At 43.1% G+C, this 23,846-nt stretch overlaps 1 protein-coding gene and 1 long non-coding RNA gene across 4 annotated transcripts in view; one reads left to right on the top strand and one right to left on the bottom strand.

Annotated features, from left to right (window-relative positions):
- Positions 1-23,846, top strand: part of LOC138472979 (vertebrate ancient opsin-like) — a 456,729-nt gene that overhangs the window by 29,096 nt on the left and 403,787 nt on the right. The window lies entirely within an intron of this gene.
- Positions 1-23,846, bottom strand: part of LOC138472980 (uncharacterized) — a 231,042-nt gene that overhangs the window by 77,593 nt on the left and 129,603 nt on the right. For all 3 annotated transcript variants that reach the window (XR_011268708.1, XR_011268707.1, XR_011268709.1), the window contains one exon: positions 5,765-5,873. This is a non-coding gene — a long non-coding RNA (uncharacterized lncRNA). The remainder of the gene's footprint in view (positions 1-5,764; positions 5,874-23,846) is intronic.

The following is a 23,846-nucleotide window of genomic DNA, read 5'->3' as shown; positions in this document are numbered from 1 at the left end:
GACTTGCTGACAGAGCGTGAGGCTGGGGAGTTCTGTGAAAACATGGCTACATAGTGCAGATGTGAGTGCATTCGTTCTGCAGTCCCTGGATACGTTTTGAATAGTCTTTCAACTATTTTCACTGTTGGTGAGAGGAGGAGCTTCACACCCGCAGACATCTACAAAACATCCAGCATAACGCAGAGCGGGACGTGGAGTGCGGATGTGAGTGCAATCATTTTGCAGTCTGTCTGTAGTCTGGCTGGGACCAAGCAGAAGACTTGGTGGCAGAAAAAGCTTCTGAAAAACTGCAAACTGTTGGAAGAAGCAGTGGATCAAGATCCCAACGCTGATTGTGACAACGTCCTGTTGGTAAACACGCAAGTGAGTGGGTGCGTTGGGCTGGAAATGGCATGCTCAAAAAACAAAAATCCTTCCCCTGAAAATTGCCACAACCTTTCTACCTTAGCCCCCAAAGTTGACAAACTAGCCAACACATGTCTCATTAACAATCGCCTGTGCTTAATGACGAGAGTCAATTGTGCTCCTCTCCGCGAGTGACTTGCTCTGGTGAAACTGATTTTACTCTTTTCGTCGATAAACTTGCTGAGTCTGACCCACAGGACCCACGGGACCCACAGGCAGAAGCTGACTTAGACGAAAGAGGCATGAAGCAGGCACTTTGCATTCAATTTTGTTTGGGTCCGGGTACTTACCGCCAGGCCGCCACCAGGTGACTGATATGATTCATAGATTTTGTCCGGCTTCACACAGCCATCTGGGAAGCACCTCGATACATACAAACAGAGACGGAGCCGAATACAGAAATGGAGAGGCATTCACCTCCACACCAAGCTCCAAACGCTTGATGTTAACTTCTAAACAACCAGTTGACACGGAAAAAACAAAGAGAAATATAGCTGTCAGTAGTAATGACATGCAGATGCCTTACACAACAAGCTTAAACAATCCAAGCAATTTGTACCATACATTCTCCGGACCAAGACCAGTAATACATTTTCACCGGCGGATAATGCAGCCAGAAATAACTCATTTCTACAGAAAAATAACGGCAAACGAATATCTGATATAATTCTTAATGACTTTATGGATCGGATGGAGACAGATTTACTCAATAAAAAAGACCAGCCAGCTCGTATTAACCAGGTGGGGACATCGCCAGGTACTACAGGAGTTACCACATGAACGGCACAACTGCTAGAAAAGCAGCCTCTTGGTGCTAGGTCAATGCGGATCGCTAACACTAGCATGATGTGCAACAGTTCTAAGACCACTTCTGAGTTCATGCGAAATGGTCCCTTAGGTGGGGCATTGTTAAAACAACCCCCCGGACGGGAAGAGGCGAATTCTATAGGACAAAGAGAATCTTTCTATCAGAATGCGCAGTTATGCGTGCAAAACAAAAATACCAGCATGAATTCTCAGAACTCGCCCTCCATGGACTCCCGCGAAACATTAATGTCCACCTTTTCTTCGGCACCAATTCAACAGGAATTAACAAACTTAATTCCACAAAAACATATCTGCATTTCTGATATTTGATATCCTAATATCTCATCCATCATATGTTCGAAAGAAAAAGTGGTGTTTAGAGGCCTACCTATTGAGGCTTCTAAAGGCCTAAATCTTCAGGATTCATTATTGATACAAGAAATTGCCCACATGACTGTGCAACTTGAAAACAGTTTGCAACGCAGAAAAATTATACCACACATGGAAACAATTGCTGATGGATGGTAGAATCATATAAACAAGACATCAGATCATAAGAGCCATATTGACGAGCAAAATGGCCCCGATTTTAATTTACTTATAAAAGTGCCACCTTATCCTCGACTACAAGAACTGGATCCTGCTCTCAACTCTGCCACACAAACAGATCAGCCAGAGAAATTATACCAATTTGATAACAGCCCGACAATGAATCATGCAAATGTCACAAGGCAGAAGCAAGGTGAAATTAAAGCCACACTTACGGAGCAGGCAACTTGTCAACTACTGGCAACTGTTATGTCAGCCCTCTAGATAGTGATAGCTCCCTTTTACCAAATTGTATGAAACCCTAAAAGAAGTGTGGCTATGGCTAATACGAAATTGCTTCATATCGAAAATGTCGTCAGTGGTCTGGAAAATCAACAAGATAAATAAGCTTCTACACACATATTGTTACAAAGATCATTATGTGATCATGTGACTGAATCTAGAATAAATAAAGAGATACAGCTGGAAGCTGCTAAAGAAATCTTAAAATGGGGTAAATACCCCGAAAACAATTCCCAGTACCCCGGAGCAAATCAATCTTGTCACAAAAGTACCATAACTTCTAACGCAGACCCTGTTCTCAGTGATAGTCAAGTTTAGACCCTGAGCCAAAACTTCCAAGAACATGTGCCAATCCCACGACCAGAAACCACGTTAAAAGATGCCCAACTACACCTACAGCTGAGCAAAATACAGGTTAACCTGGATCAAACTGGCCATGGTCATGATATATTAGTAGAGGAGCAAGTGCAACCAGAATCTAATAAGTCACCACTGCAAGCAACATCGACTAATTTAACAGCGTCAACGCAAGAACCGATTAAGAATGCAGATACAATTGAAATTGCTGTTTGACCTGAAAATGAAGATGGAAACTCAACAGGCCATCTGTGACGTATCGTTGCCCTTTGGCGTGTAAAACTTCCCACGAACCCCAGTAATACACGTACCCCACTCGCCCAGGGCCCTTTTGCGTGTAAAACTTCCCGTGCACCCCAGTAATACACGTACCCCACTCGCACAGGGCCCTTTCGCGTGTAAAACTTCCCACGAACCCCAGTAATACACGTACCCCACTCGCACAGGGCCAATCGCGTGTGAAACTTCCCATGCACCCCAGTAATACACGTACCCCACTCGCACAGGGCCAATCGCGTGTAAACCTTCCCGCGCACCCCAGTAATACACGTACCCCACTCGCACAGGGACAATCGCATGTAAAACTTCCCGCGAACCCCAGTAATACACGTACCCCACTCGCACAGGGCCCTTTCGCGTGTAAAACTTCCCGCGAACCCCAGTAATACACGTACCCCACTCGCACAGGGCCAATCGCGTGTGAAACTTCCCATGCACCCCAGTAATACACGTACCCCACTCGCACAGGGCCAATCGCGTGTAAAACTTCCCGCGCACCCCAGTAATACACGTACCCCACTCGCACAGGGACAATCGCATGTAAAACTTCCCGCGAACCCCAGTAATACACATTCCCCGCTTGCCGTGCTGGTACAGGGTTAGCGCAGCCCTTTGCGCTGGATTGGGGATTTTGATGGCTTTTCCCTGCGCGAGGGGCGTTCTTGTGGGCATAACTGATGCTGCTACAGGGTCGCTGCGCCACTGTGTGCCACGGCTGGTTTTGGTAGCTAAAATCCATGAATATGCTGTGCGCGGAAATGGATTTTAGCGCACGCGGCTGGCGCAGAGATTTGCACGCGCACACTGTGTGCCAGCTGCGTGCGCCACTCGTGCGCTAAATTCTATGAATTACCCCCATTATGTTTCCAAAAAACATGGATGACCGAAAAACTGATAGCAGAAGGATATGACTCTGTTTTAAATCTTGCCCAAAAAGGAAAAACAGGGCGTCCCTCATCTGGTCTACTAATTATGCTCAATAAAAATCTTGATTTCAGAATTCACACAACTAATAATCCAAATATAAATATGCAAATATTTACTCTGAAGACTAATAATTATAAAACCAAAACCCACAAAATGTTAATCATAATGAACATCTATATTGGAATCCAGTCGAATGGAAGAATGAAAAATTCATAGACATGATGATGTTCTATCTTGAAGCCTGCCACATTGAGAGAGTTTCGACCAGCTTTCTGTGGTGAGCAAGTTATTTAATACACCCATCACAGACCATCAGAAGTAGTAGTAAATGTATACCCTGGTTCTATACAAGCCCACTCTTTTCTCTTAAATGATACATTGTTTTCCAACAACATTTCCTTTTTTTGCACAAAGTAATTGGTGCTACTAATTTGCCCTGGAATGTCCAGCAAGGATACACATTCTTACCAAGAGGATTTTTACATTAATTATTTTCCTTTTCTTTTCTCGCTTGGTTTTTCTGTTATAGGGGCCATCTAATCGCCCTGATGAAGGCAGCTATTATGTACAAATACTTTTCCCTCTGATGCAGCGTCAAGATGGACATTATTGCCGCCGAAACATCAATTTTATGCAAGGGGGAAAATGAACCTTTTATTTGGGGGTTCTTGATTAATATTGTTCATGTGATTCAAACAGATTTGATGGTGAAATCACACATTTACCCCCTGCTATGTTGGCTTATGGCTATTAGAAGAAAAATGTCTCCTTTTAGGCAGAATCCATTAGAATAGGCAGAACTATGACTGCTGAAACCCACCAAGCATCTGTAATAAAAGATGAATTTCACCAAAACTCATGCACCAGATACTTGGAACCTGAGCATCCCACTAAAGACATAGGGCCTCATTACGAGTCCGGTGGTAACCATAGCGGTAAAACCACCTGGTTACCGCCGGACTCGTATTACCATTCCGCCTCTGTGACTCCCGGGATTACCAGGGCATTACAGCCCTGGTGTCCTGGGAATTCCGGAGGCGGAATTCGGTAAATCCCCATTCTCATTGAGTCCCATAGGACTCAATGGGAATGGGGAAGTGGAAACACCGGCACCATCTCATGATGGTGCTGGTGTTTCCACATCCGCCTGCAGGCGGGAGGTGTTCAACCCGCCTGGTCAGACCTGGCGGGAAGATCACCTCCCGCCTGCAGGACTCTGGATCGGGCGGTCCGGAATTAACAGTGGCGGTGGGTTTACCGCCACTGTTAATTCCGGACTGCCCGACCTGTAATGAGGCCCATAGATTCTTACAGATTTGTATAAGCATTAAATCACTTGTGCAATTGTTTTATACACATTCTTTTCACGTTGTTTATTGTTGTGTTTTTGGAACCTTTTTCCCAAAAACATTTATGCTTAAATTTTAAAGAATTCAAGGATCACAACGTGGGTTATATTGCTCGATTTATGACTTCATTATATGTTTTTGTCTATAGTTTGTAATTTTGTAATATATGTAAGTGTCCACAAGAGAACTTTGTTTTGTCTCAATACAAATAATCTATACTCACAGCCCCGGATATGTGTATGTGTTTTTTCTTCCTGGACAATTTCATGGGCTATTAACTTTGAGATACATTCCATTAGTACAAATTGGCAAAGGTTCCCCAATATAATCTAAATGTTTTGCTTCATTCACTGACAAAAATTGGGTTGAGCCTTTCCGAGTAGCAGTACTACCTTTTTTGTGTGCTTTTCCATTTTTTGCCCGAGTCTGCATTCCTTCACCACGGGCATACCATACCTTCAGGTTTATATCTTGATGACTGTCCAGCCAAATATGATGATCCGAAAATCATAATCTGTGGAGATTTTAATGCTGTCTACTGGAGATTCATAACAGTATCAAGCAAAGAAAAACAACCCACAATTCCACCTTGAAAACAGCTAGCCGTGAATTGCTAACAAAATAAATGTTCATTTGTGATATGCATACGTTAAATGGCAACACAAGAGGCGACCTACCTGCAGCAACTACATGGTCCAACGGTTTAGTAAGATTCACCATGACTACTTCTTTACAACGAGCAACTTAGTAGCTCAAGTAGAAAACTTGATTATTACCAAAACAACCAAGAGTGATACAAAAATACTCACACTGACATTGAACTGGAGCCATAACAACCCAAGGAAGAGGTATCAACACCAGGTGAATCTTAATGCTGGTAGGAGTCGACTTTTCGTCATGCGCGAGCGTGTAGGCACACTGTGTGAAAAGTACAAAATAGGTGTAACTGACAAGAGGCTTGGATGCAATTACGTACCGCTTTTACAAATGTTTGAACAAAAAGCTGGTAAGCACACAAAATCTAGCTTCAAACATAAGCATATCTTTGATGCATTTGTTCAACAAAAGAAACGTGAATTAGGAAATTAAATTCAAAGGGTACAGAAAAAAAGAAACTCTAAAATACATTATTATCTCAAAGCTAAAGCAAAGATTTAAAAACTGGCTGATATGACACAAAAACATCCAGTTCCAACAAAATGATGAAAGCAATAGGAAACAAAAATACAAAGAATTTATGGTCAATATTGAACGAGACCTCTATTGCCAATCAATCATTTACCATCAATCTGATAGCAGGAAAGGATTGGACCAGGTTTTATTCTGCCTTATATAACGGAAATGCTGTATCAGCTTCCAGTGCAGTGCAAAATAGCACTATGTGTTGGTGGCACAAAATAACAGTTCAGAAGATGACTTTGACACAAGACTGGGATTTAACAATAACTGAAGCTGAAATTCTAACCCTTATTATGAAATTAAATGATTCACCGTTGGCCCGGATGTGCTAACTAATTTTATATTAAAAAAGCCCCCAGAAAATGGTCAAACTTTTGCCGTGCTCTCTTCAATACAATTACAACAACAAAGAATCTTCCTCCATCCTGGAAAAGCTCGGTGATTATCCCAATCTTTAAAAAAGGATCTAGGGACGATCCAAAGAACTACCATCCCATTGCATTTTTAGATGTGCTAGGTAAAATCTACGCTTCAGATCGCCTTAAAGAATGGAGCCGAACTTCAGGTCACACTGACGACCGGCAATGTGGATTCGTAAGAGGAGTGGATTGTTCCTTACACCTGTTCCTTCTGAACATCTTTAAGATAAGAGCCATCTATAAAGGTGAAAAAACATACATTGGTCTAGTAGATTTCGCACAGCCCTTTGACAGCGTCGACCGAGCATCACTATGGACAAAATTATGTCAATGGAAATGTCGGCAGAATATCCTGGAACCTATAATGGCTCTATAAACACACACGACAATTCAAAACAGATTGCACTGTGATGAACTATTAACCGAGGAAATAAAAACAATTAACGGCCTAAAACAAGGATGACCTCTGGCCTCACAGCTGTTTAAATGATTTATATTGGATATGCCCCTCACAATTTGAGAAGAATCAACGTTCTCGCCAAAGATTAACGGGCAAAGAATATGCGCACAGTCTAATTTTGTTAGATCAAACAAAAATTGGCCTGCAATGCAAACTAAATCTTTTAAACATCCACACAGAACAGAATGGGCTTAAAATCAATATTGACAAGACCATGATCCTAGTCTTCGAATCTATGAATGGAAGAACAGAAAAGGCATTTAGCCAATCAGCCTTTGCTTCAAACTCCAACAGCAAAATATCTAGGAGTGGTAATCAACTCAAGCAAAAATAACGAAAACCAGAGCACGACAATAAGGGCTTTAACAACTCAAGGTCAGATAATACATTGTAAATTTCACAAGTTTTCATTAATTCCAGTACTTAGCTTTTATAAGCAGAAAGTTTGTCTGATAGTTACCTACGTAGTGGAAACGGCATTATGCCTTGTGTGCGAAATCTGGCCAGCAATTGAAGGCCACTTTTGGAAAAAATGTGTGCATCTTCCTCGATGTGTACCATTCCAACGTATTTGGCACAAATTAGGCCTACGCTCTCTTTTAGTGGCAGTTGAGTGGAACGCTCTTTCACTCTTTCGGAAAACCTTACTGAACGATTCGGCAATCTTACAATGTGAAGATATTATTCAAACTGACCTTGTCATACAAACCTGGACCAAATGCTTTACCACCCTAATGACAAATGCTAATATCACAAAAGAACTACTTGTCAACAACCGTAATGCAGCCAAGAAAAAATTCAGGAATTATGATTGGGCTAGAACAGAAGACGCTAGAGTAAAAATCAAATTTCAATTTTTCATTACTACAGAAGTAAAACCTTTGAACAAATTGCCAAGCTATCTAAACAAGTTCCCTAGCGCAGACTATAGATCGACATGTATGCGCTTTAGACTGAACCTGTTTAGAAGAAAAGACATATTGGCTTCACAAAAATTGATAGATGCAAATAACCTATTATGTTACTTATGTAAGAAAGAAAAGGAATCACTATTGCATGTAGTATTAACATGCACCCAGCTGGAGCCTATGAGGACAAAGTATCTTGGATTGTTTGTAAATGAACATTGCATAATAATGCAGACGTGTGGTGGCTCAAGTTGGGTGAGACTGAAAATCATAGGATGAGCTGCGCCTTGGGAAAAATGCTACATGAGATCTTTCATAAAGAAACAAGGGACACTATGATATCGGAGTAAATGTTAATGGATGAAAAAGCTATAAATGCACTTTTTATTTAAACTTTTTAAATGTATGTTGAGGAGATCAGTAGAGACTCTTGTTAGGTTGTTAAGATCTCATTTATATGTACCATAATTGTACAGCACAAATCTTAAAATACAGTTGTACGCAATTTGTTGGTAAAGGTTTGTAATAAACCATTCACCAAATAATAAAAAAAGAAAACATGGCTACACTTTCTGTTGAAAGCAAGCCATCGCTTACTGTTACGGCTGTGGGGGAGTCTGTTGGAGATTGCATACAAAACATTAAGGAGATATTCCCATAACAATGGCTAATCTGGGGATGGCGACCTGGAATGGCAATGACGCAATTATGGCTCAACCAACAGCATTCAATGCGACAGTGGACACTGACAGAAGACAGTGGATATGAATCTATGGTTTTGCAGACGCCCGTTGCAATGACGCCAGAGACGGATTATGCCCTACTGCCCATTAAGAAAAAATGTGGGTCAGGCACCCAAAGTATCGGACAGCGTGCTATCCAGTAAGTAGGTTTAAAAGCGATTGTGTGTATTTTTCAGGGCATTAGAAGTACCCGTAGTTAAAAATGTGCATATTTGTTTTGTGTCCAGCCTTTAGCCGATGAAGTGGACGGCTTTGAAGACAACCAGGATGTAGCAGAGACCATGATTATTTACTGCATTTGCTGTTCAAACCAAATTGAAAACGTAGGGGCTTCTGAAAATGTCCTTTGTAAGGCCTGTGTTTCACTAATAGAAACTGATAGTATAAAAAATGATACAGTTATATCGACTTTGACCTGGACCGATATCATGGCTATCGAAGCTTTTACGGCCGTTGTTGTGAAAACATGTTTAAAGCAACACTTTCACAGATGGTGATCAGGCACAACATTGATGACCCCCGGCAGGATGCTCACAAATGTTTGGAAAAGGCATACATGGATAAATCGCTATGTAAGATATGTCACATGCTGAGCTCTAAACGACTTGTAGAAATGATGCGCTTGACACAGGCGCTAACATAGCTAAGGGCTTGGAATGGGGTGGAGCGCTGTGTACCTAAATCACTGTGAGCGATACAAATGGTGAATAACCCCCTTTTTGAAAATGAAGCAATTTCGACAGGGCTGCCTGATGTGTATTAGAAGCATTATCGAGAAAACAGTTTGTAAATGAGAGGATAAAGTATACCAAAGACAGTATGGTAGAGCAGTGTGCATGGAACCCTGTAAACTGACCTATGAGGCCTGAGACTGTAGATGTCTTCATATGTATTTGCACTTATTTGCAGGAAATAAATAATGAACATCTGCTGAAAAGTGATCAATTTAATGTTAAGCCAGCCGTTGGATGTGTACAGCGGTGATTGCTGGATCTACTTAAAGAGCGGCTGGCTGTTATACGTCCAAGGCTGCTGTGTTATCTGGAAGCACCAACGTTGTGCAACAGGTGATTACTCGACTAATTTAATATGAATAAAACACGTTTTAAATATGAACAAAAATCTGCTGCTTTATAATACCTGGTTGTGTCTTATTATTTTGAACGGGTACAGAGGGAAAATACACCCTGTATACAAATGGTAGAAATATATGATGATATAAAGATGTCAAGATTTTATAACAATGCCTGTGAAAATAAAAAAGTCAACATTTGAAAAAAACAGAACTATATAGCGAGCTTAAAACCAGTCTCTCTAAAAGTTGATGTCCCCAAGCGCAACATAGCTGATGGCAAATAATTAACAAGTGATGTGTGTTATTATACAAATAGTAAACAGGACCACGTTATAAAGAACATGACCAGTTTATGAATTATAAAAATTATAAAAAGATAAACTAACAACAGAAAGGAAAAATACATGTGTAAACACATTTTAATGTAGCAGAAAAAATTAACATGCAGATGCAAATAGTCAAAAGCTCAGACACACCACTTGAAGGGTTGCGGCACAATTACTACTGCAGAAGTACCATGAAAAAGTGAGGGGCTGGTAGAGGTTCTTGTTAAAATATTTAATAGCCATAGGGGTGGGTCAACCCGTCTGCTGCCAGTGTTCTTTTATCAAACACAACCCTGAGCGTCTTTTGTACTGTGACAGTGTTAATTTCTCACAGTTTTTTATTGCGCACTATACACGGATGTGTAACGAAGATAGAATGTGGGGTGCCACATGCATCCCCCTGTAAAAAGGACTGCACCAGATCTTTTAAACTGTCGAAATGTATCTGGACCATGTTGTTTACATTTAACATTATACCTTTTACTTTCATTATTGACGGTTCCTAATGATGTGTGAAAGCCGTATATTTTGGGCCCCGCAGATATGAACTCCAAAATGTATTCTTCAGGAGCTAGATCAGAAGTCAAGAAGTCAGATCTCTTAGATAATTGCTGGTGGCCAGGTTGACATCCCCGGGTTGGCTGACAAAATTAATGCTATTGGTATTATGATACAGAACCCGTGCTTGTAATTGCTTCATTACAGCAAACAGTTTTAAAAAGGCGTAAGCGGTTGTCAACGCTGCTATGAATATATTTGTGTTGTCCAAAGTTGTTGGGTATTCTACGGCGTAGCGCCAACACAGACAAGCAGTTTCATCGTCTATGTACACACGGCTGCTCACGTCATAAGAAATATCAAATAGCCGTGAAGCACTTCAGGGTCTGTAATGATGATTATATTTGGCAAATTATCTCTTTGCGCCAACTTACTCCACAACGAATTAAGGATTTGCCAACATCCGACGAGCAGGGTTGTCCCCAATCTGCTCCATATGTTATCGTATGCCCTGTTGTTTATAATAATCATCAATGTAGGCCTATTTAGCCTATATTCCCAGAAGAGCTTGAAGGTAACTGTTTTAAAATGCCATATTTCATGTATGCGCCCCAGGCGATATCCCTGATTCAGAGCCGCCTCCATCTCGATTGTACACCAAGTCTCGGTCAAGCTTCGCTCCTCATCCATGTGTTCACAACAGACCTGTTTTGTCTCAACACATATACGGCAAAGCAGAAATATTAGTTTACTTTCACATCTATAGGGTAACATGGATATGTAGAGGCCCCGGGGTGGAAAGACCTTGCATCTGATTAGACCAAAATATTGGTCTATATCACCAAAATTGTTACAGATGATCTCAGGGTGTCTCACAAGGTAGGGCTTGTCATTATTTATAGATGCTTATAGAATGGTAAAATCTAGTGTATTTGCTCACCCTCTGAGACTTGGTGGTGTAGCTTTAAAGCATTTGTGCGGCCATCGTATAGCACATCTCAGGGTTTTAGGAGGTTTGGTAGATTCATTTCTTTAAGAAAATAGCACAAATTAGGATTGTTTGCACCATCGCACGCATTTGTGTTCCCAGACTGGCTAGAAAAGTTTGTTTCAACAGATTGCGTCTATACAGCTGTTCGTAAGTAGTGCCCATTAAAGTGTTAAAACCCCCAGTGGGGTAGCAATCGGGACAGCCATGATAAAAGCAGCTGTTAAATTCATAGGCTGTTTCCATTCCTTGAACCACTGCCTCACAGTCCAACCAATACTGGCCGTAGCGTTTTTAACCAGTGCCAGTTAGGATGTGCTGTATAGAGATGTTCTCTGTTTTTGAGATGTATATGAGCCATTGAATAGCCGGCATGGAATAACATTTTTGCCGGCCGTGGTAAGAATCATGGGCCAACAGCCCGATTGTTTTGGGTTTTAGATATAGTTGTCTTTAGATCTGCATACAACAACTAGCCAGTGTGATATTTTGAAAAGGGTCTATGTATGGCATGTACACTCCACCCTTTATAGGAGTTTCACAATGAGACATATGAATGATGCCTTCGCTAAACAAATGACAAGCTTGTCTTGAAATGTTCACATCTTCTTGACAGTAGGCCCTTAACTCTCGGCAAAAGTCTAACACGCTGTGTTTATTCGCTTTGTACCAGGCCATAAACTGGTCTTTCTCACTAGGTATCATGTATTGAACCGCATTTTGTCGCGGGGGTCGGAATGGGCCTATGTAGTTTTGGTTAGCGGCTGTGTTAAAAAGATGGGAACAGAAACCCTTTGAACCGGGACAGCTAAACGCTTTTGGAAGCTTGTTGACTTCATGGGCAAAAAGTTCAAGGAATCAATAATGCGTATTTGTAGAGGCAACACAAAGCTGGCCATTAGCTTAGCACCTTGGGTGATACGTTTTCATTTAATTTTTCCCAAACTAGATGTCTCAACACAAAGCATGAATCATATCCTTTGGCATTATGTGCTAGAAAGGTATACCCTGTAAATTTGCTCATTACAAAGGTGCTAATAAAGGTAGCCACACAGGCGCCCTCTTTAAATTACCAATAACTATCCCCTGTTAGATGTCTGGCATAGATATAGTTCAGTTGGTGTGTTATAATTTCTTGGTGGGCCTCCATGTCGTATATTATGCAGTTCTCAGTTTTATTTTGTGGTCTACCAGCCGTCATGTAGCACAGGTGTTAAGCCGTGTTGACAATGGAAACTTTGCACACGCTGCAAATCATCCCGACACAGTTGTGACTCTCGGGAAGAAATGTTCGACACGCTGGACAATCAATGCGCGGCTCGCACCTGACCGCCCCCAATGCTGCTTTTTGAATGTGTGTGTCTAGACAGGCTTGAGAGCTCCCAAACGCGTTTCACTGGGGCCATTTTGCAGGTTTTTCCTTGAGCATTTGACATTCTTCTCCTAGACACAAGTGACAGTGGTATTGGCAACTGCGTCTATGGTTGTTTTTAGACATGTGATGACAATGCCGACAGAGGTGTTTAGACCCAAGAAAACCTTTTAGATTCAATACACTGTAGTAATGGTTGTCATGGTGTAAAACATATAAATTGTTTCTGGCTGTTTTAGCCGTTAGCGGGAAATACTGCCACACACCGCTGTTAAAATAGCGTATCTTGATGGGTCTATTAAAATACTCCTCAAAGAGATTCAGTTGTCCAAACCCTACCAGTGTGCCTGTTGGGAGTCCCAACTCAGTGTGCACTTGCAGAGCTTTTGCACATATGACAGCATCTGTTATGCTTTGCGGCTCAATTAAACCTCTGAGATTAGACGCCAGACAGAGATTTAGGGGTCCATGATCAACATTTTGCAGCCACCTGCCTTTGGATTTTATGATGTGGCTGTAAAGAATTTTAATCAGAGGCTTATAAGCACTGCCGGAACGGGGCCTGACAACCAGCGCCATGATTTTCAGTGGCACAAAACACAAAATCTCAGTCTTACTTTGCAAAAGTCTTCATAAATTCTCCAAAAACTGAAAAACGCAAAACGTATCATGATGTGAGCACCTTGTAAACAAGGGTCTGTTTAAACCATCAGCCTTCATTCTTATTTGCACAAAATCATTGGGCCCAACAGTTTCCAATACTTGCCAGACTAACGTTTCCACAGCATCCGTATGACTGCTATCCCGTGCCCCAAGGAGCGTAAGTGAGCCAGATTCACAAATCTAAATTCCTAGTAATGTTCCACAGCCGAAAAGGTTTTATAACTTCTCTGATAAGTTTGCACCCTTTCCAAATAAACCGGTGAATCTGGCATCTGGGGGCGCTGATATCTGCAGGGTGCTAGTTTGATCGCGTCTGGATATAGCTAGTCGTGCCTTTTTAAAGAATTTACATAGGTGATGCCTCTGAGCTCGAGATCTAGCACATTTTACATTTTGTCTCCTGTTTTTAGAGCACTGTCAAAATGGATATCCGCCTCCACTTTGAATAATTAGCCAATCTGTAACAATGGATTTGTTAGCAGTTGTGTTTTTAATTTTACTCGATCTCCTGGAGCACCGGGCACTATGGACATGTTCTTGAGCAGTTTGAGGGGCCTCACTAGTTGCTAGTCATAACTTTGCAGGCTCCTCTAGTATGTTCAATATATGGGATATTTTCAGAGCAGGGCTTAACAGAGATGCGTATATACTAGGCCCGACAAATGTTTGTGGAAAAGTGGTTAAACAGGTGGTTAGTGCATTGTGTGCCAGTCCCTGTGCCATGCCTAGCGCTGTAGCCGGGGGCACCTCTGTGAATGTTTCCAAAGCCGTATCAGAGATCCCTTCTACAACTAATGGGGTGTGTTCAACAACTGGGGCATCGGTTAGTGTAATATTGACCGGCAAACCCGTATATCTGTCGCACATGACGGCATCAGTAAGGTGTTAGTATCGCCACCCAGGTGCTCTAGTACCGTCAAAACACCCTTCTGCATTTTCAAAAGTGTTCTGAACCATAGATTGTACAAGCTGATTCTTTTTACAATGGGGTTTTAAACTTTTGTCGATGCTCAATAATTTCTTATAATTCCCTTTAAAATGGTCTTTTTTTCTTGTACTTTTGAAAAACCATTACATGCTGACTGTATCTGAAATCTTAATGACCCCTAAAACGGGCCCGGCTCCCACACTGTGATAACCTTCATTTTGCTTGTCTGTATCACTATCCAAAATTATAATGGGCTCATTGCAAGGTGTTTCAACAGGTGTATTGGTGTTAGTGTGTGATGTTGATGGGACCTCGGTGGTTGCAATGCCCTGTGGTTGAACACTCTACAGTAGCGCACTTGAAATATTAACAACATCTGTATTGTAGACCTCTTCATCATTGTGCACATCGACTCCTTAATAGCAATAACATCCCCATCGTTATTCACAGAGCCCTCCTGAACACCAGCAAAAGTTTCAACCCCAAACCTCTGCACACAGCCCCTCTTGAGAGCCATCAAAAATATTAGAAACAGCCCCTTCCTGAACATCACTAGTAATAATATTAGAAAGAATAACATTGTGTCCGCCCCTGCCCTGAATATCAGAAGAAACAACATTGAAGCCACAGTCATTGTGCGCTAACCCTTCCTGAACATCAGCAGAAACATTATCAGAGCCAACACTGTATTCACTTCCATCCCAGTATACACAGGCATCTTGGTTATCAAGGGGTGGTGTATAAATAGCCCCAATATTTTGACTCATAACCATATTGCTATGTGTAACAGACTGTATTTACAATACCAGCATCCTCTAAAAGTGCCTACAGAGATATAGGACTGTTAGTAAACTTTGGATTCCTCTGCATATCAAATGTCTGCGCTTCCAACTCAATTAACGTGTCATCCTGAATAACGGGTGTAGCGCCACCATGTATATATGTCATATTTCCCTCATTCACAACCCTCCCAATGTCTTCCCGCATAATTCTTATAGCAGTGTCCACCTGCTCATTTGAAAAATACAAAAATATGTCCTTACTGGGGTTTACTACTACATCAAATAGGTCATCTAAAGTTTGAACGCTGTCCAGACTGGTAATGTTTTTTCCGTCTTTACCAACATATACATTCTGCAGAGCGTATTCTAATACATTTGTCTCTTTGTTGGCCAGCACAATCATATTGCTTGTGTCAACCCCCATGTCTGTGCAGCCATGTATTTATTAGGCTCATCCCTGGCATTTTTTATCTTTAGTCGCTGTTTAACACCCCCCCCCTTGGCTGTTTTACCCCAGCCGGATCATTCTCAACATTATGCATTGCATTTCGCCTCTTAAAACGTTCACAATTTACACCATCAACACCACGACCCCGCTTCACGCGGCACTGTCCTGTGCATGTACACTTTTAAAGGAGGATTGCAGCCCAGATCCATCAAGAGATCTGTCTGAAAATGTGTGAACACCCACTCCTACAAAGACATGGGGCCTCATTATGAGTATGGCGGTAAGGCAACAACGGCGCCCGTATCGCTACTGCACCGTTTTTACCATACCACCATACTACGAGTTCTGCTCGAGGGTGCCCTTGCAGCCACCTGGTCTGACCAGGTGGCCGTACTGGCACCCGTGAGAAGAACTTGATGGTAATACCGGTACCGTTATTAACGGTACCGGAGCTACCACCCTCCCCATTCCCATTGAGCCATATGGGGCCGAATGGGGAGTCCCTTATTACCGGGACCCGCGAAAGGGCAATTACCGGGTCCGCCAAACTCGGCATGACCCGGTAATTGCCCATTCGTGGCTGGCAGAAAAAAATGGATACCGGCAGCCTCGTAATGAGGCCCATGGGCTGTTTGAATATTTAAATAGCTAGCAATATCCGTCAGAGCTCTCGAGCACCCAATTGCTGAGTGAAGGCCTCCATAATCAGAGTTTAAAACCAGAGCATTCCCTATTTTGCTTGAGGGACGCTGACGTGTTAAACATCTGTCTTGAGCCAGTAGAACACAGTGGGATAACCTGTGTGCCTGGACCCCCTGTTATAGAATTATTTACCAGCCCATTTCCAAGTTGCTCAGGCACACGGTTCAGTGCTGGAACAGTACAATAGTCATAAACAACCTTTGGGGCCTTACTGCCTTTATCGCTCAATGGCCCACCATACACTCCAACTGGCATTGTAAAAACTCCAGAACCAACAGGGGATGTTGATGAATTCACAATCAAACTCTGTGACATATGGCCCCCAGATCCATTGGGCTTTACCTCTGTAACAGCACTGCCAGACCCCATCCATGGGTCGTTGAAACATTCCAAAGTTGTTGATCCATACAAACAGGCCCCATCCCAGCACCCGAATGAGATCCTGTAGAGACAGGAAACCCATCCCTGTGCTCCCAAAACATTCATAATTTGCTGATCCACACAAAGCACCCCACCCCTTGGAGATTTTTCGAATACTAATTCGTCCACAGACATTCCGGCTGGTGTTACAAAACCTCCTGAACCAAGCGGCCCACGTGATGATTTCATAAAAGACATCTGTGGTGGTGGGGCCCCCAAATCCATCTGCACTTGGTGCTGTAACAAAAATATTAGACCCTGTCCTCGGTCATTAATACATCCAAGGTTTGTTGATCCAAAAACAACAGGCTGCCATTCCAACGGTCCGAGTTGTCCTCCGCTGCCGGCTGTTTTTCCAGAAGCTGTCTGTTGCAACAACCAATTGTTAAGAGCCATTTCTGTAAAAAAGATAAGAACGTAGAGTCAGCATAAACATTATAAACCTGTATAACAACCAAACACAGGGTCATGAAAATAAAAATTTAAATCCATATATATATATATATATATATATATGAATTTCAGCTAGAAAACTTTGTCAATGTGTGATCTGCGCCACATTGGCAGAAGCGGCAGAAGCGCCATTTTATAAAAGTTGAAATTATATTCTCAATTCCTGGCACACAATGAATTAACGCAATGTAGCCATGACATGTTTAAAAATACTAATGCTCTAATTCAGCCTTCACATGTTTTTACAACACCCCTGTGCGCCCACACAACCAACACAGTCAACCCAGACAGTGGTACCACACAACCATCACCGCAGCCACGCCTCTCTGTGATGGTTGTGTGGTTCCACTGTCTTGGCTGGGTTGTCTGTGTTGGTCAACTGTGATCTTCAACAAATTTGAAAGAGCTTGCAGCGAATATATTTAGTATAAACGCTACTTCAAAATACATTTCTGCATCACTATATAAAAGGTGTTGTCTATTCCCCTTGTCAATATCTTTTTCTTGAAAGTCTGTGCATACAGGTTCAGGCCATAAGTGCATATGTATCATTTTCATTTTGTCACTGTGGTTACTTTAATAAAGGCTCACCACACCTATTTGCTTTGTCACAGGTCCACAATTAAAAAACACACCACACAAAGCGCATATAGCACGTCTGCACAGCTGTTTTCCTAGAGTCAAAAGTGTTGTGCACTTTCTAAATACTTATACATGGCTAATACCATCTCCAGCCAAAACCAATATTTGTTTTAGGATAACAAATGTGTTATAAAATAAAACTGTGGCTGCTTTAAGCAATCTTCCCTGTGTCTATATAAAAAAAGTTTAATTGCATAAAACCACATGGCTTGTCACATAATTGTGTGTGCTGTGTCAGCACTGTATGTGGCGACAGACCCTAGCCCCAAGGCTTTTATTTTACACAAAGAATGTCCCCACTGCTGGAAACTTCTTAAACCAGCTTGACTTTAAAAAAATCTTACTTGCCAAAAAGAAACAGGTGTGAAATACCTGTACAGGAGGGCGGAGCTACCTCTGACAGGCCCATGGGATCATAGCTGACCCTCCAGTACCTTAAAACGAGATAGCTGCATCTTGAGGAGGATGGGGTGCAGGATTCCCTTACTCCAACACCAATCAATAAGGACAAGTCAATGGTTTGGCAAAGGGAAGTCTGTTTAATGACAAGTACAAAAAACGGGGAAACAAATGGAAATCATCAATGATGCGGTCACCTATCTCGCTTCAACTTCCAAATTCTTCATTCAGACAGTAATATTTATAGCAGATTTCCATCATATTTGACGTGTTACACTCATAAATTTGTCATGCAATTCTATTGGTCGGAAAAGGTAATTTAAGTATAGGTGTTATGTCTGTATATGGTAACAGAGTGTGGGGATTGGATAACTCTTATCGGGTGGGCGTCTACGCCCATCCCTCTACATCACTTGTGATAGATGTCACTAAAAAATCGACGTCTCATTGGTTCTACTAGCTATAGGACCCTAGATTATTTGGTCCATTGTGATTGGGAGGTTACACCCCTAGGCATAAATCTCCACCTTAATTAGCAGCATGCAGAATGGACGCCCAGATGTGGTATGTCCCAAGATTCACACTGCCCCCCTTTCATCAATCTGCGATTTTGGGCTATGTGTCAATTAGTTGGCAGAAGATGGCCTTGAAACTGTAGCTTCTCATCAGGAGAAGTTATGGCATCCTCTGGGTTTGGAAGACATCAGACGTGGGTACCTCTTGGTCACGTGTCTGTTCACCATGAATCTGCTTAATTATCCATCTATTTGTTTATTTATTTGAATTTGTAAAGCGCCCACTGCCCTCGAGCTTCGTGGCGCTGTTAAGAATGCTTGCTTAGTTACATCAGTGAAGTTATCAACATACATACATAGATGATAGCTTCAGACAATTACAGAAAGAGCATAACAGTGATCAGTGATTACATAGATTGGTGGGCAAGTATATGGTGCCAGCCACATCTTACATGGCGGCAGCTACATAAAGTTGCAAGGTCAGCTACGGTGGGCAAGAGCATGGTGCCAGCCACGTGTTGCATGGCGGCAGCTACAAACAGTTGCGGGTCAAGAATAGTATGCATACATTAGTGCTACCTAAGGGTTGAAAGGCGGCAGCATCTCATGAATGCGTGGTCATGTTCAATGGGCAAGTGCGTGGTGACCAGCACAGATACATAGGAGAGAAGCTACAGATAGGTGCTTGGTTGGTTTCATACATAGAATAGCATGGGGCCAGTCCCTTATTGGACAGTGGCAAGTGCATACTATTACATAGGCTTAAATCAACGGGCACTAGCCTAGAGCAAATCTCATGAAATGGCGGGCAACTACATACACTTACTGGGGTGGGAGGAGAAGGGAGGGAGGAAAGACTAGGGGGTAGGTGAAGGGGTGGGGACAAACATGGGCAGGCGGAGGGATGGAGAGAGGGGACCTGAAGGGGGGAAAAGAGGGGTGGGGTGGGGGGTAAGACATACAGGGGGCAGCAGGGGGAGTTTGAGACGTACGGGGGCAGCGGAGGGGGTGGCGGGCATTCACTCACGCTGTGACTGGGGGAGGGGGTGGGGGGCATTCATTCATGCTGTGACCAGGGTGAGGGGGAGGGGGCATACACTCACAGTAGCGACCAAGGGGAGGGGGTGGGGGCATAGACTCACAGTGGCGACCAAGGGGAGGGGGTGGGGGGCGTATACTCACACTGGCGACCAAGGGGAGGGGGTGGGGGGCATTCACTCACGTTGTGACCAGGGGGAGCGGGAGGGGGACATACACTCACACTGGCGACAAAGGGGAGGGGGTGGGGGCATTCACTCATGCTGTGACTAGGGGAGGGGGTGGGGCATTCATTCATGCTGTGACCAAGGGGAGGGGGTGGTGGGGCATACACTCACACTGGCGACCAAGGGGCACGGGTAGGGGGCATTCACTCACACTGGTGACCAAAGGGGAGGGGGTGGGGGGCAATCACTTGTGCTGTGACCAGGGGGAGGGTGTGGGGGGCGCACACTCACACTGGTGACCAAGGGGAGGGGGTGGGGGCATTCATTCATGCTGTGACCAAGGGGAGAGGGTGGGGGGCATTCAGTCGTGCTGATACCAGGGGAAGGGGGACATTCAGTCAGGTTGTGACCTGAACTTGTGTATTCGATTCTTCCTTCAGCCTTAAGCCTGGCTGGGGCCTCCTTATCTCGACCTTCACTGGCTGGCTGTAACGCTCACCTGATTCCCACGGAGGCGCAGGTCTGGCTTCGAGTGCTGATGCTTCTTCAATGGTGAAGCGCAGGACGCTGAAGATGGATAGGAAGGGCCCTCTACTCTGGCTTCTCCGGCTCGCAGGAATATTCCCCTGTGCGTGAAAAGGGAGTATTACCTACTGACTGAGTTATGCTCAAGCCTCCCACTCTCTTCCAACCCTCCACGATACCCTTCCACGATTCCCCGTGAAGTCTCACCTTAGGGTCTGAAAGGACGAGCTCTCCATCCTGCTTCTGACGCAGGGGCGCGTTGAACCCAGTTACTTCACTGGATTGAGGTTGGATGGGAGTTCAGGTAAGCTTGATTATACTGGTAAGGCGCTGTAAAAGTTTTGTTGCAAGTTCAAAAGTTCAAGCTTTAAATAATAATGTTCATTGTCTTTTTTCAGGTGATGAATGAAGATTCCTTATGAGACTTCTTGCAACAAAGCGCTGACGTTGATGTCTTTTCCCCATAGGGGCCGGGGTTCGGAATGCCGGAGATATGGCGCCGACCCGAAGTGAAACGTGCAGTTCCAGTAAAGATCTGGTAAGTCCTAGATGAGCGCTCAGGTAATGTTTTTGCATTCGCTCATCTAATGTCTTTGTCTTTTTTCCCCATAGGCGCCGGGGTCCTGCTTGGAAGCAGCAAGACCCGAAATGAAATGGGAATGACCCAACAGGTAAGTCTTAGAAGGAAACTGAGCTTTTCCTATTCCCTTCCTGCTCTCACCTCTTATTCTTGTCTTTTTCTCTAGGCTCTGGGAAGTGGCTGTGTATCCGGATGATCGCTGCTGAAGATGAAGGAACCCAGGAAAAGTGAGTGAAATGCAGCGCTGCAGCGATCGTAACGAAATGCTTTTAAAAATGATGTCTTCCCTTTCAGGATCGTCGGTGATGTCTCCGTGGTGCAGATTAGCTGGTAGGTCTCTTGTCTCCCTTTGCAGGTGACCCAGGATGCTGACAGGCGTGGCTGAAGTCCAGATGCAGGAGCTGACACCGTGAGCGTCCAGCTGCGAGGAGCAGAACAACGCGAAGCGTGAGTTGCTGATCGGGTGTGGTTTAAATAGCTTTGGAAGAAGTTCCAAGTGTGTATCCTTCCTCCGATCAGCTATGTATCCTTCCCCGACCACACCCGGGTGGAAAGTAGTCCCACAGGGTAAGTAGTTCCTATTCAGGCCTCAAGAGGGCCTGGATGTGGCAGCATGGTCTGCATCAGGTAAGTGCACATTAAAACACTTGAACACATGTCTAGCTTTATGAGCCTGGCGCCTAAGGCGCCAGGACAGAGGTCCAACATGAGCCTGGCGCCTAAGGCGCCAGGACTGCGTCCAAAGGGCCCCAGCTTGGGCCCGCTGGCACTCCCCTGGGGGAAATGATGCCTGCCTCTGGGGTTGCTGGGTCGGACCAGGCTCCTTGGAGGTAGGCATCATGACACTGGCTGCTATGCTCTTAAGTTTCGTTTCTACTGAGTTGCCGCTCTCCTCCCTTCCTGAAGTTGACCTCGATTTCCCAGGCACGAGCTGCTTCTTACTGAGTTTCGATTCTGCCCTTTCACCTGGCTTTGAGCCATTATGTGAATCCTGGCCTGTTTGTCCTCCACCATCCAGGGCTTAATTCTGCTTTTATAAGATGGAGTTGCACTTGTATAATGTGTTCCTTGAGGTATATATATATATATATAATTGGCACTTGCCGCTCTATCCTTCTACCAAGCATTGCAAGCAGTCCTGTTTCCTTAGCTTCTTGCGTTCCAAGCTTATTTACAGGCATTTATTCAGTTGCATATTTCCGTCCTGCTTTATGGTTACATTTCTTTATGTTTCAATATCATCTCTTCTTTTATGGCCATTAAATCTTTATTCATATCATTTCATCGTTATGTGTCATCTTTGGATTGTCATTTTGTTCATCTGAACATCTGTCCGGGCCATTGTGATGTCACCATTCGCCCTCAATTAGGGCCCTTTGGGTTTCTTCAGGGACAGTTTGTAAGTAACCTTCATTTCGCGTCAGCTGCTGGTACGGTTGTCTCAATGGGTACCGTGCAGCCCATGGTTGTCTGGTTATTGGCACTTCACAAGGCATTGCTCTTCTGATGGGCACTGGCCAGAGCCCCAGAGTGCCTCTCTGTTGGTTTATTTGTTCCTCATACGTCACATATCTTGGCGAGTATGTTCCTTGCACCTCAAATGGGTGGCTGGAGTGCAGGCCATATCTGAGACCTCCTCTACAGACCCTCTCCAGCAAAACAGCATAAAATGTGGATTACAAAATGACCTTATTGCACCGGGCAGATTCCAGAGCCAGTTTTTCCCTTTTCAGGTGCACTTTAACTTAAATATATAAAAATGCAGGCTGGCAGTTTAAATTGTCTGTTTACCTCATTAAATAAAAATATACTTCCCTATATAAAGAAATGCAGGCTGACAGTTATTCCTGCCTGCACACAGACAGTAAATGCATTTTGTTTTAATTTTTCTGTTTACCCCTTTAAATAAAAAAAACACTTCCCCATATAGAAATGTAGGCTAGCAAATAATCCTGCCTGCACATAAAGAATAAACACATTTTCGCTTAAAAATGTCTCTTTGCCGCATTAAACAAAAATATTCTTCTGTATATAAAAATGTAGGCTGGCAATTAATCCTTCCTGCAACTAAATAATACACACATTTTCTTTTAAAATCTCTGTTTGCACAGTTAAATAAAAATACACAGAGCTAGATTCTAGAACAAACACTTTTAAAGGTGCACTTTAACTTAAATATATAAAAATGCATGCTGGCAGTTTAAATTGTCTGTTTACACCATTAAATAAAAATACACTTCCCTATATAAAAAAATGTAGGCTGGCAGTTAATCCTGCCTGCACACAGACAGTAAACGTGTTTTGTTTTAAATTTTCTGTTTACCCCATTAAATAAAAATACACTTCCCTATATAAAAATGTAGGCTTGCATATAATCCTGCCTGCACATAAATAATAAACACATTTTTGCTTTAAAATGTCTGTTTGCCACATTAAACAAAAATACACTTCTGTATATAAAAATGCAGGCCGTCAGGTAATCCTGCCTGCAGCTAAAGAATGCACACATTTTGTTTTAAAAGCTATGTTTGCACCGTTGAATAAAAATAAACAGGGCTGGATTCTAGAACATACACTTTTAAAATTGTTTTCACATCTTGTTTAAATATTTTACACTTTTAAAACACAGCTATTTATTTATAAGCTTGCAGTCAATATATA

The sequence above is a fragment of the Ambystoma mexicanum genome, chromosome 8 (genome assembly GCF_040938575.1).
Source record: "Ambystoma mexicanum isolate Mex_15411 chromosome 8, UKY_AmexF1_1, whole genome shotgun sequence".
NCBI lineage: Eukaryota > Metazoa > Chordata > Amphibia > Caudata > Ambystomatidae > Ambystoma > Ambystoma mexicanum.
The sequence above is the reverse complement of the archived record's forward strand: the minus strand, read 5'-3'. Positions and strand labels throughout refer to the sequence as shown.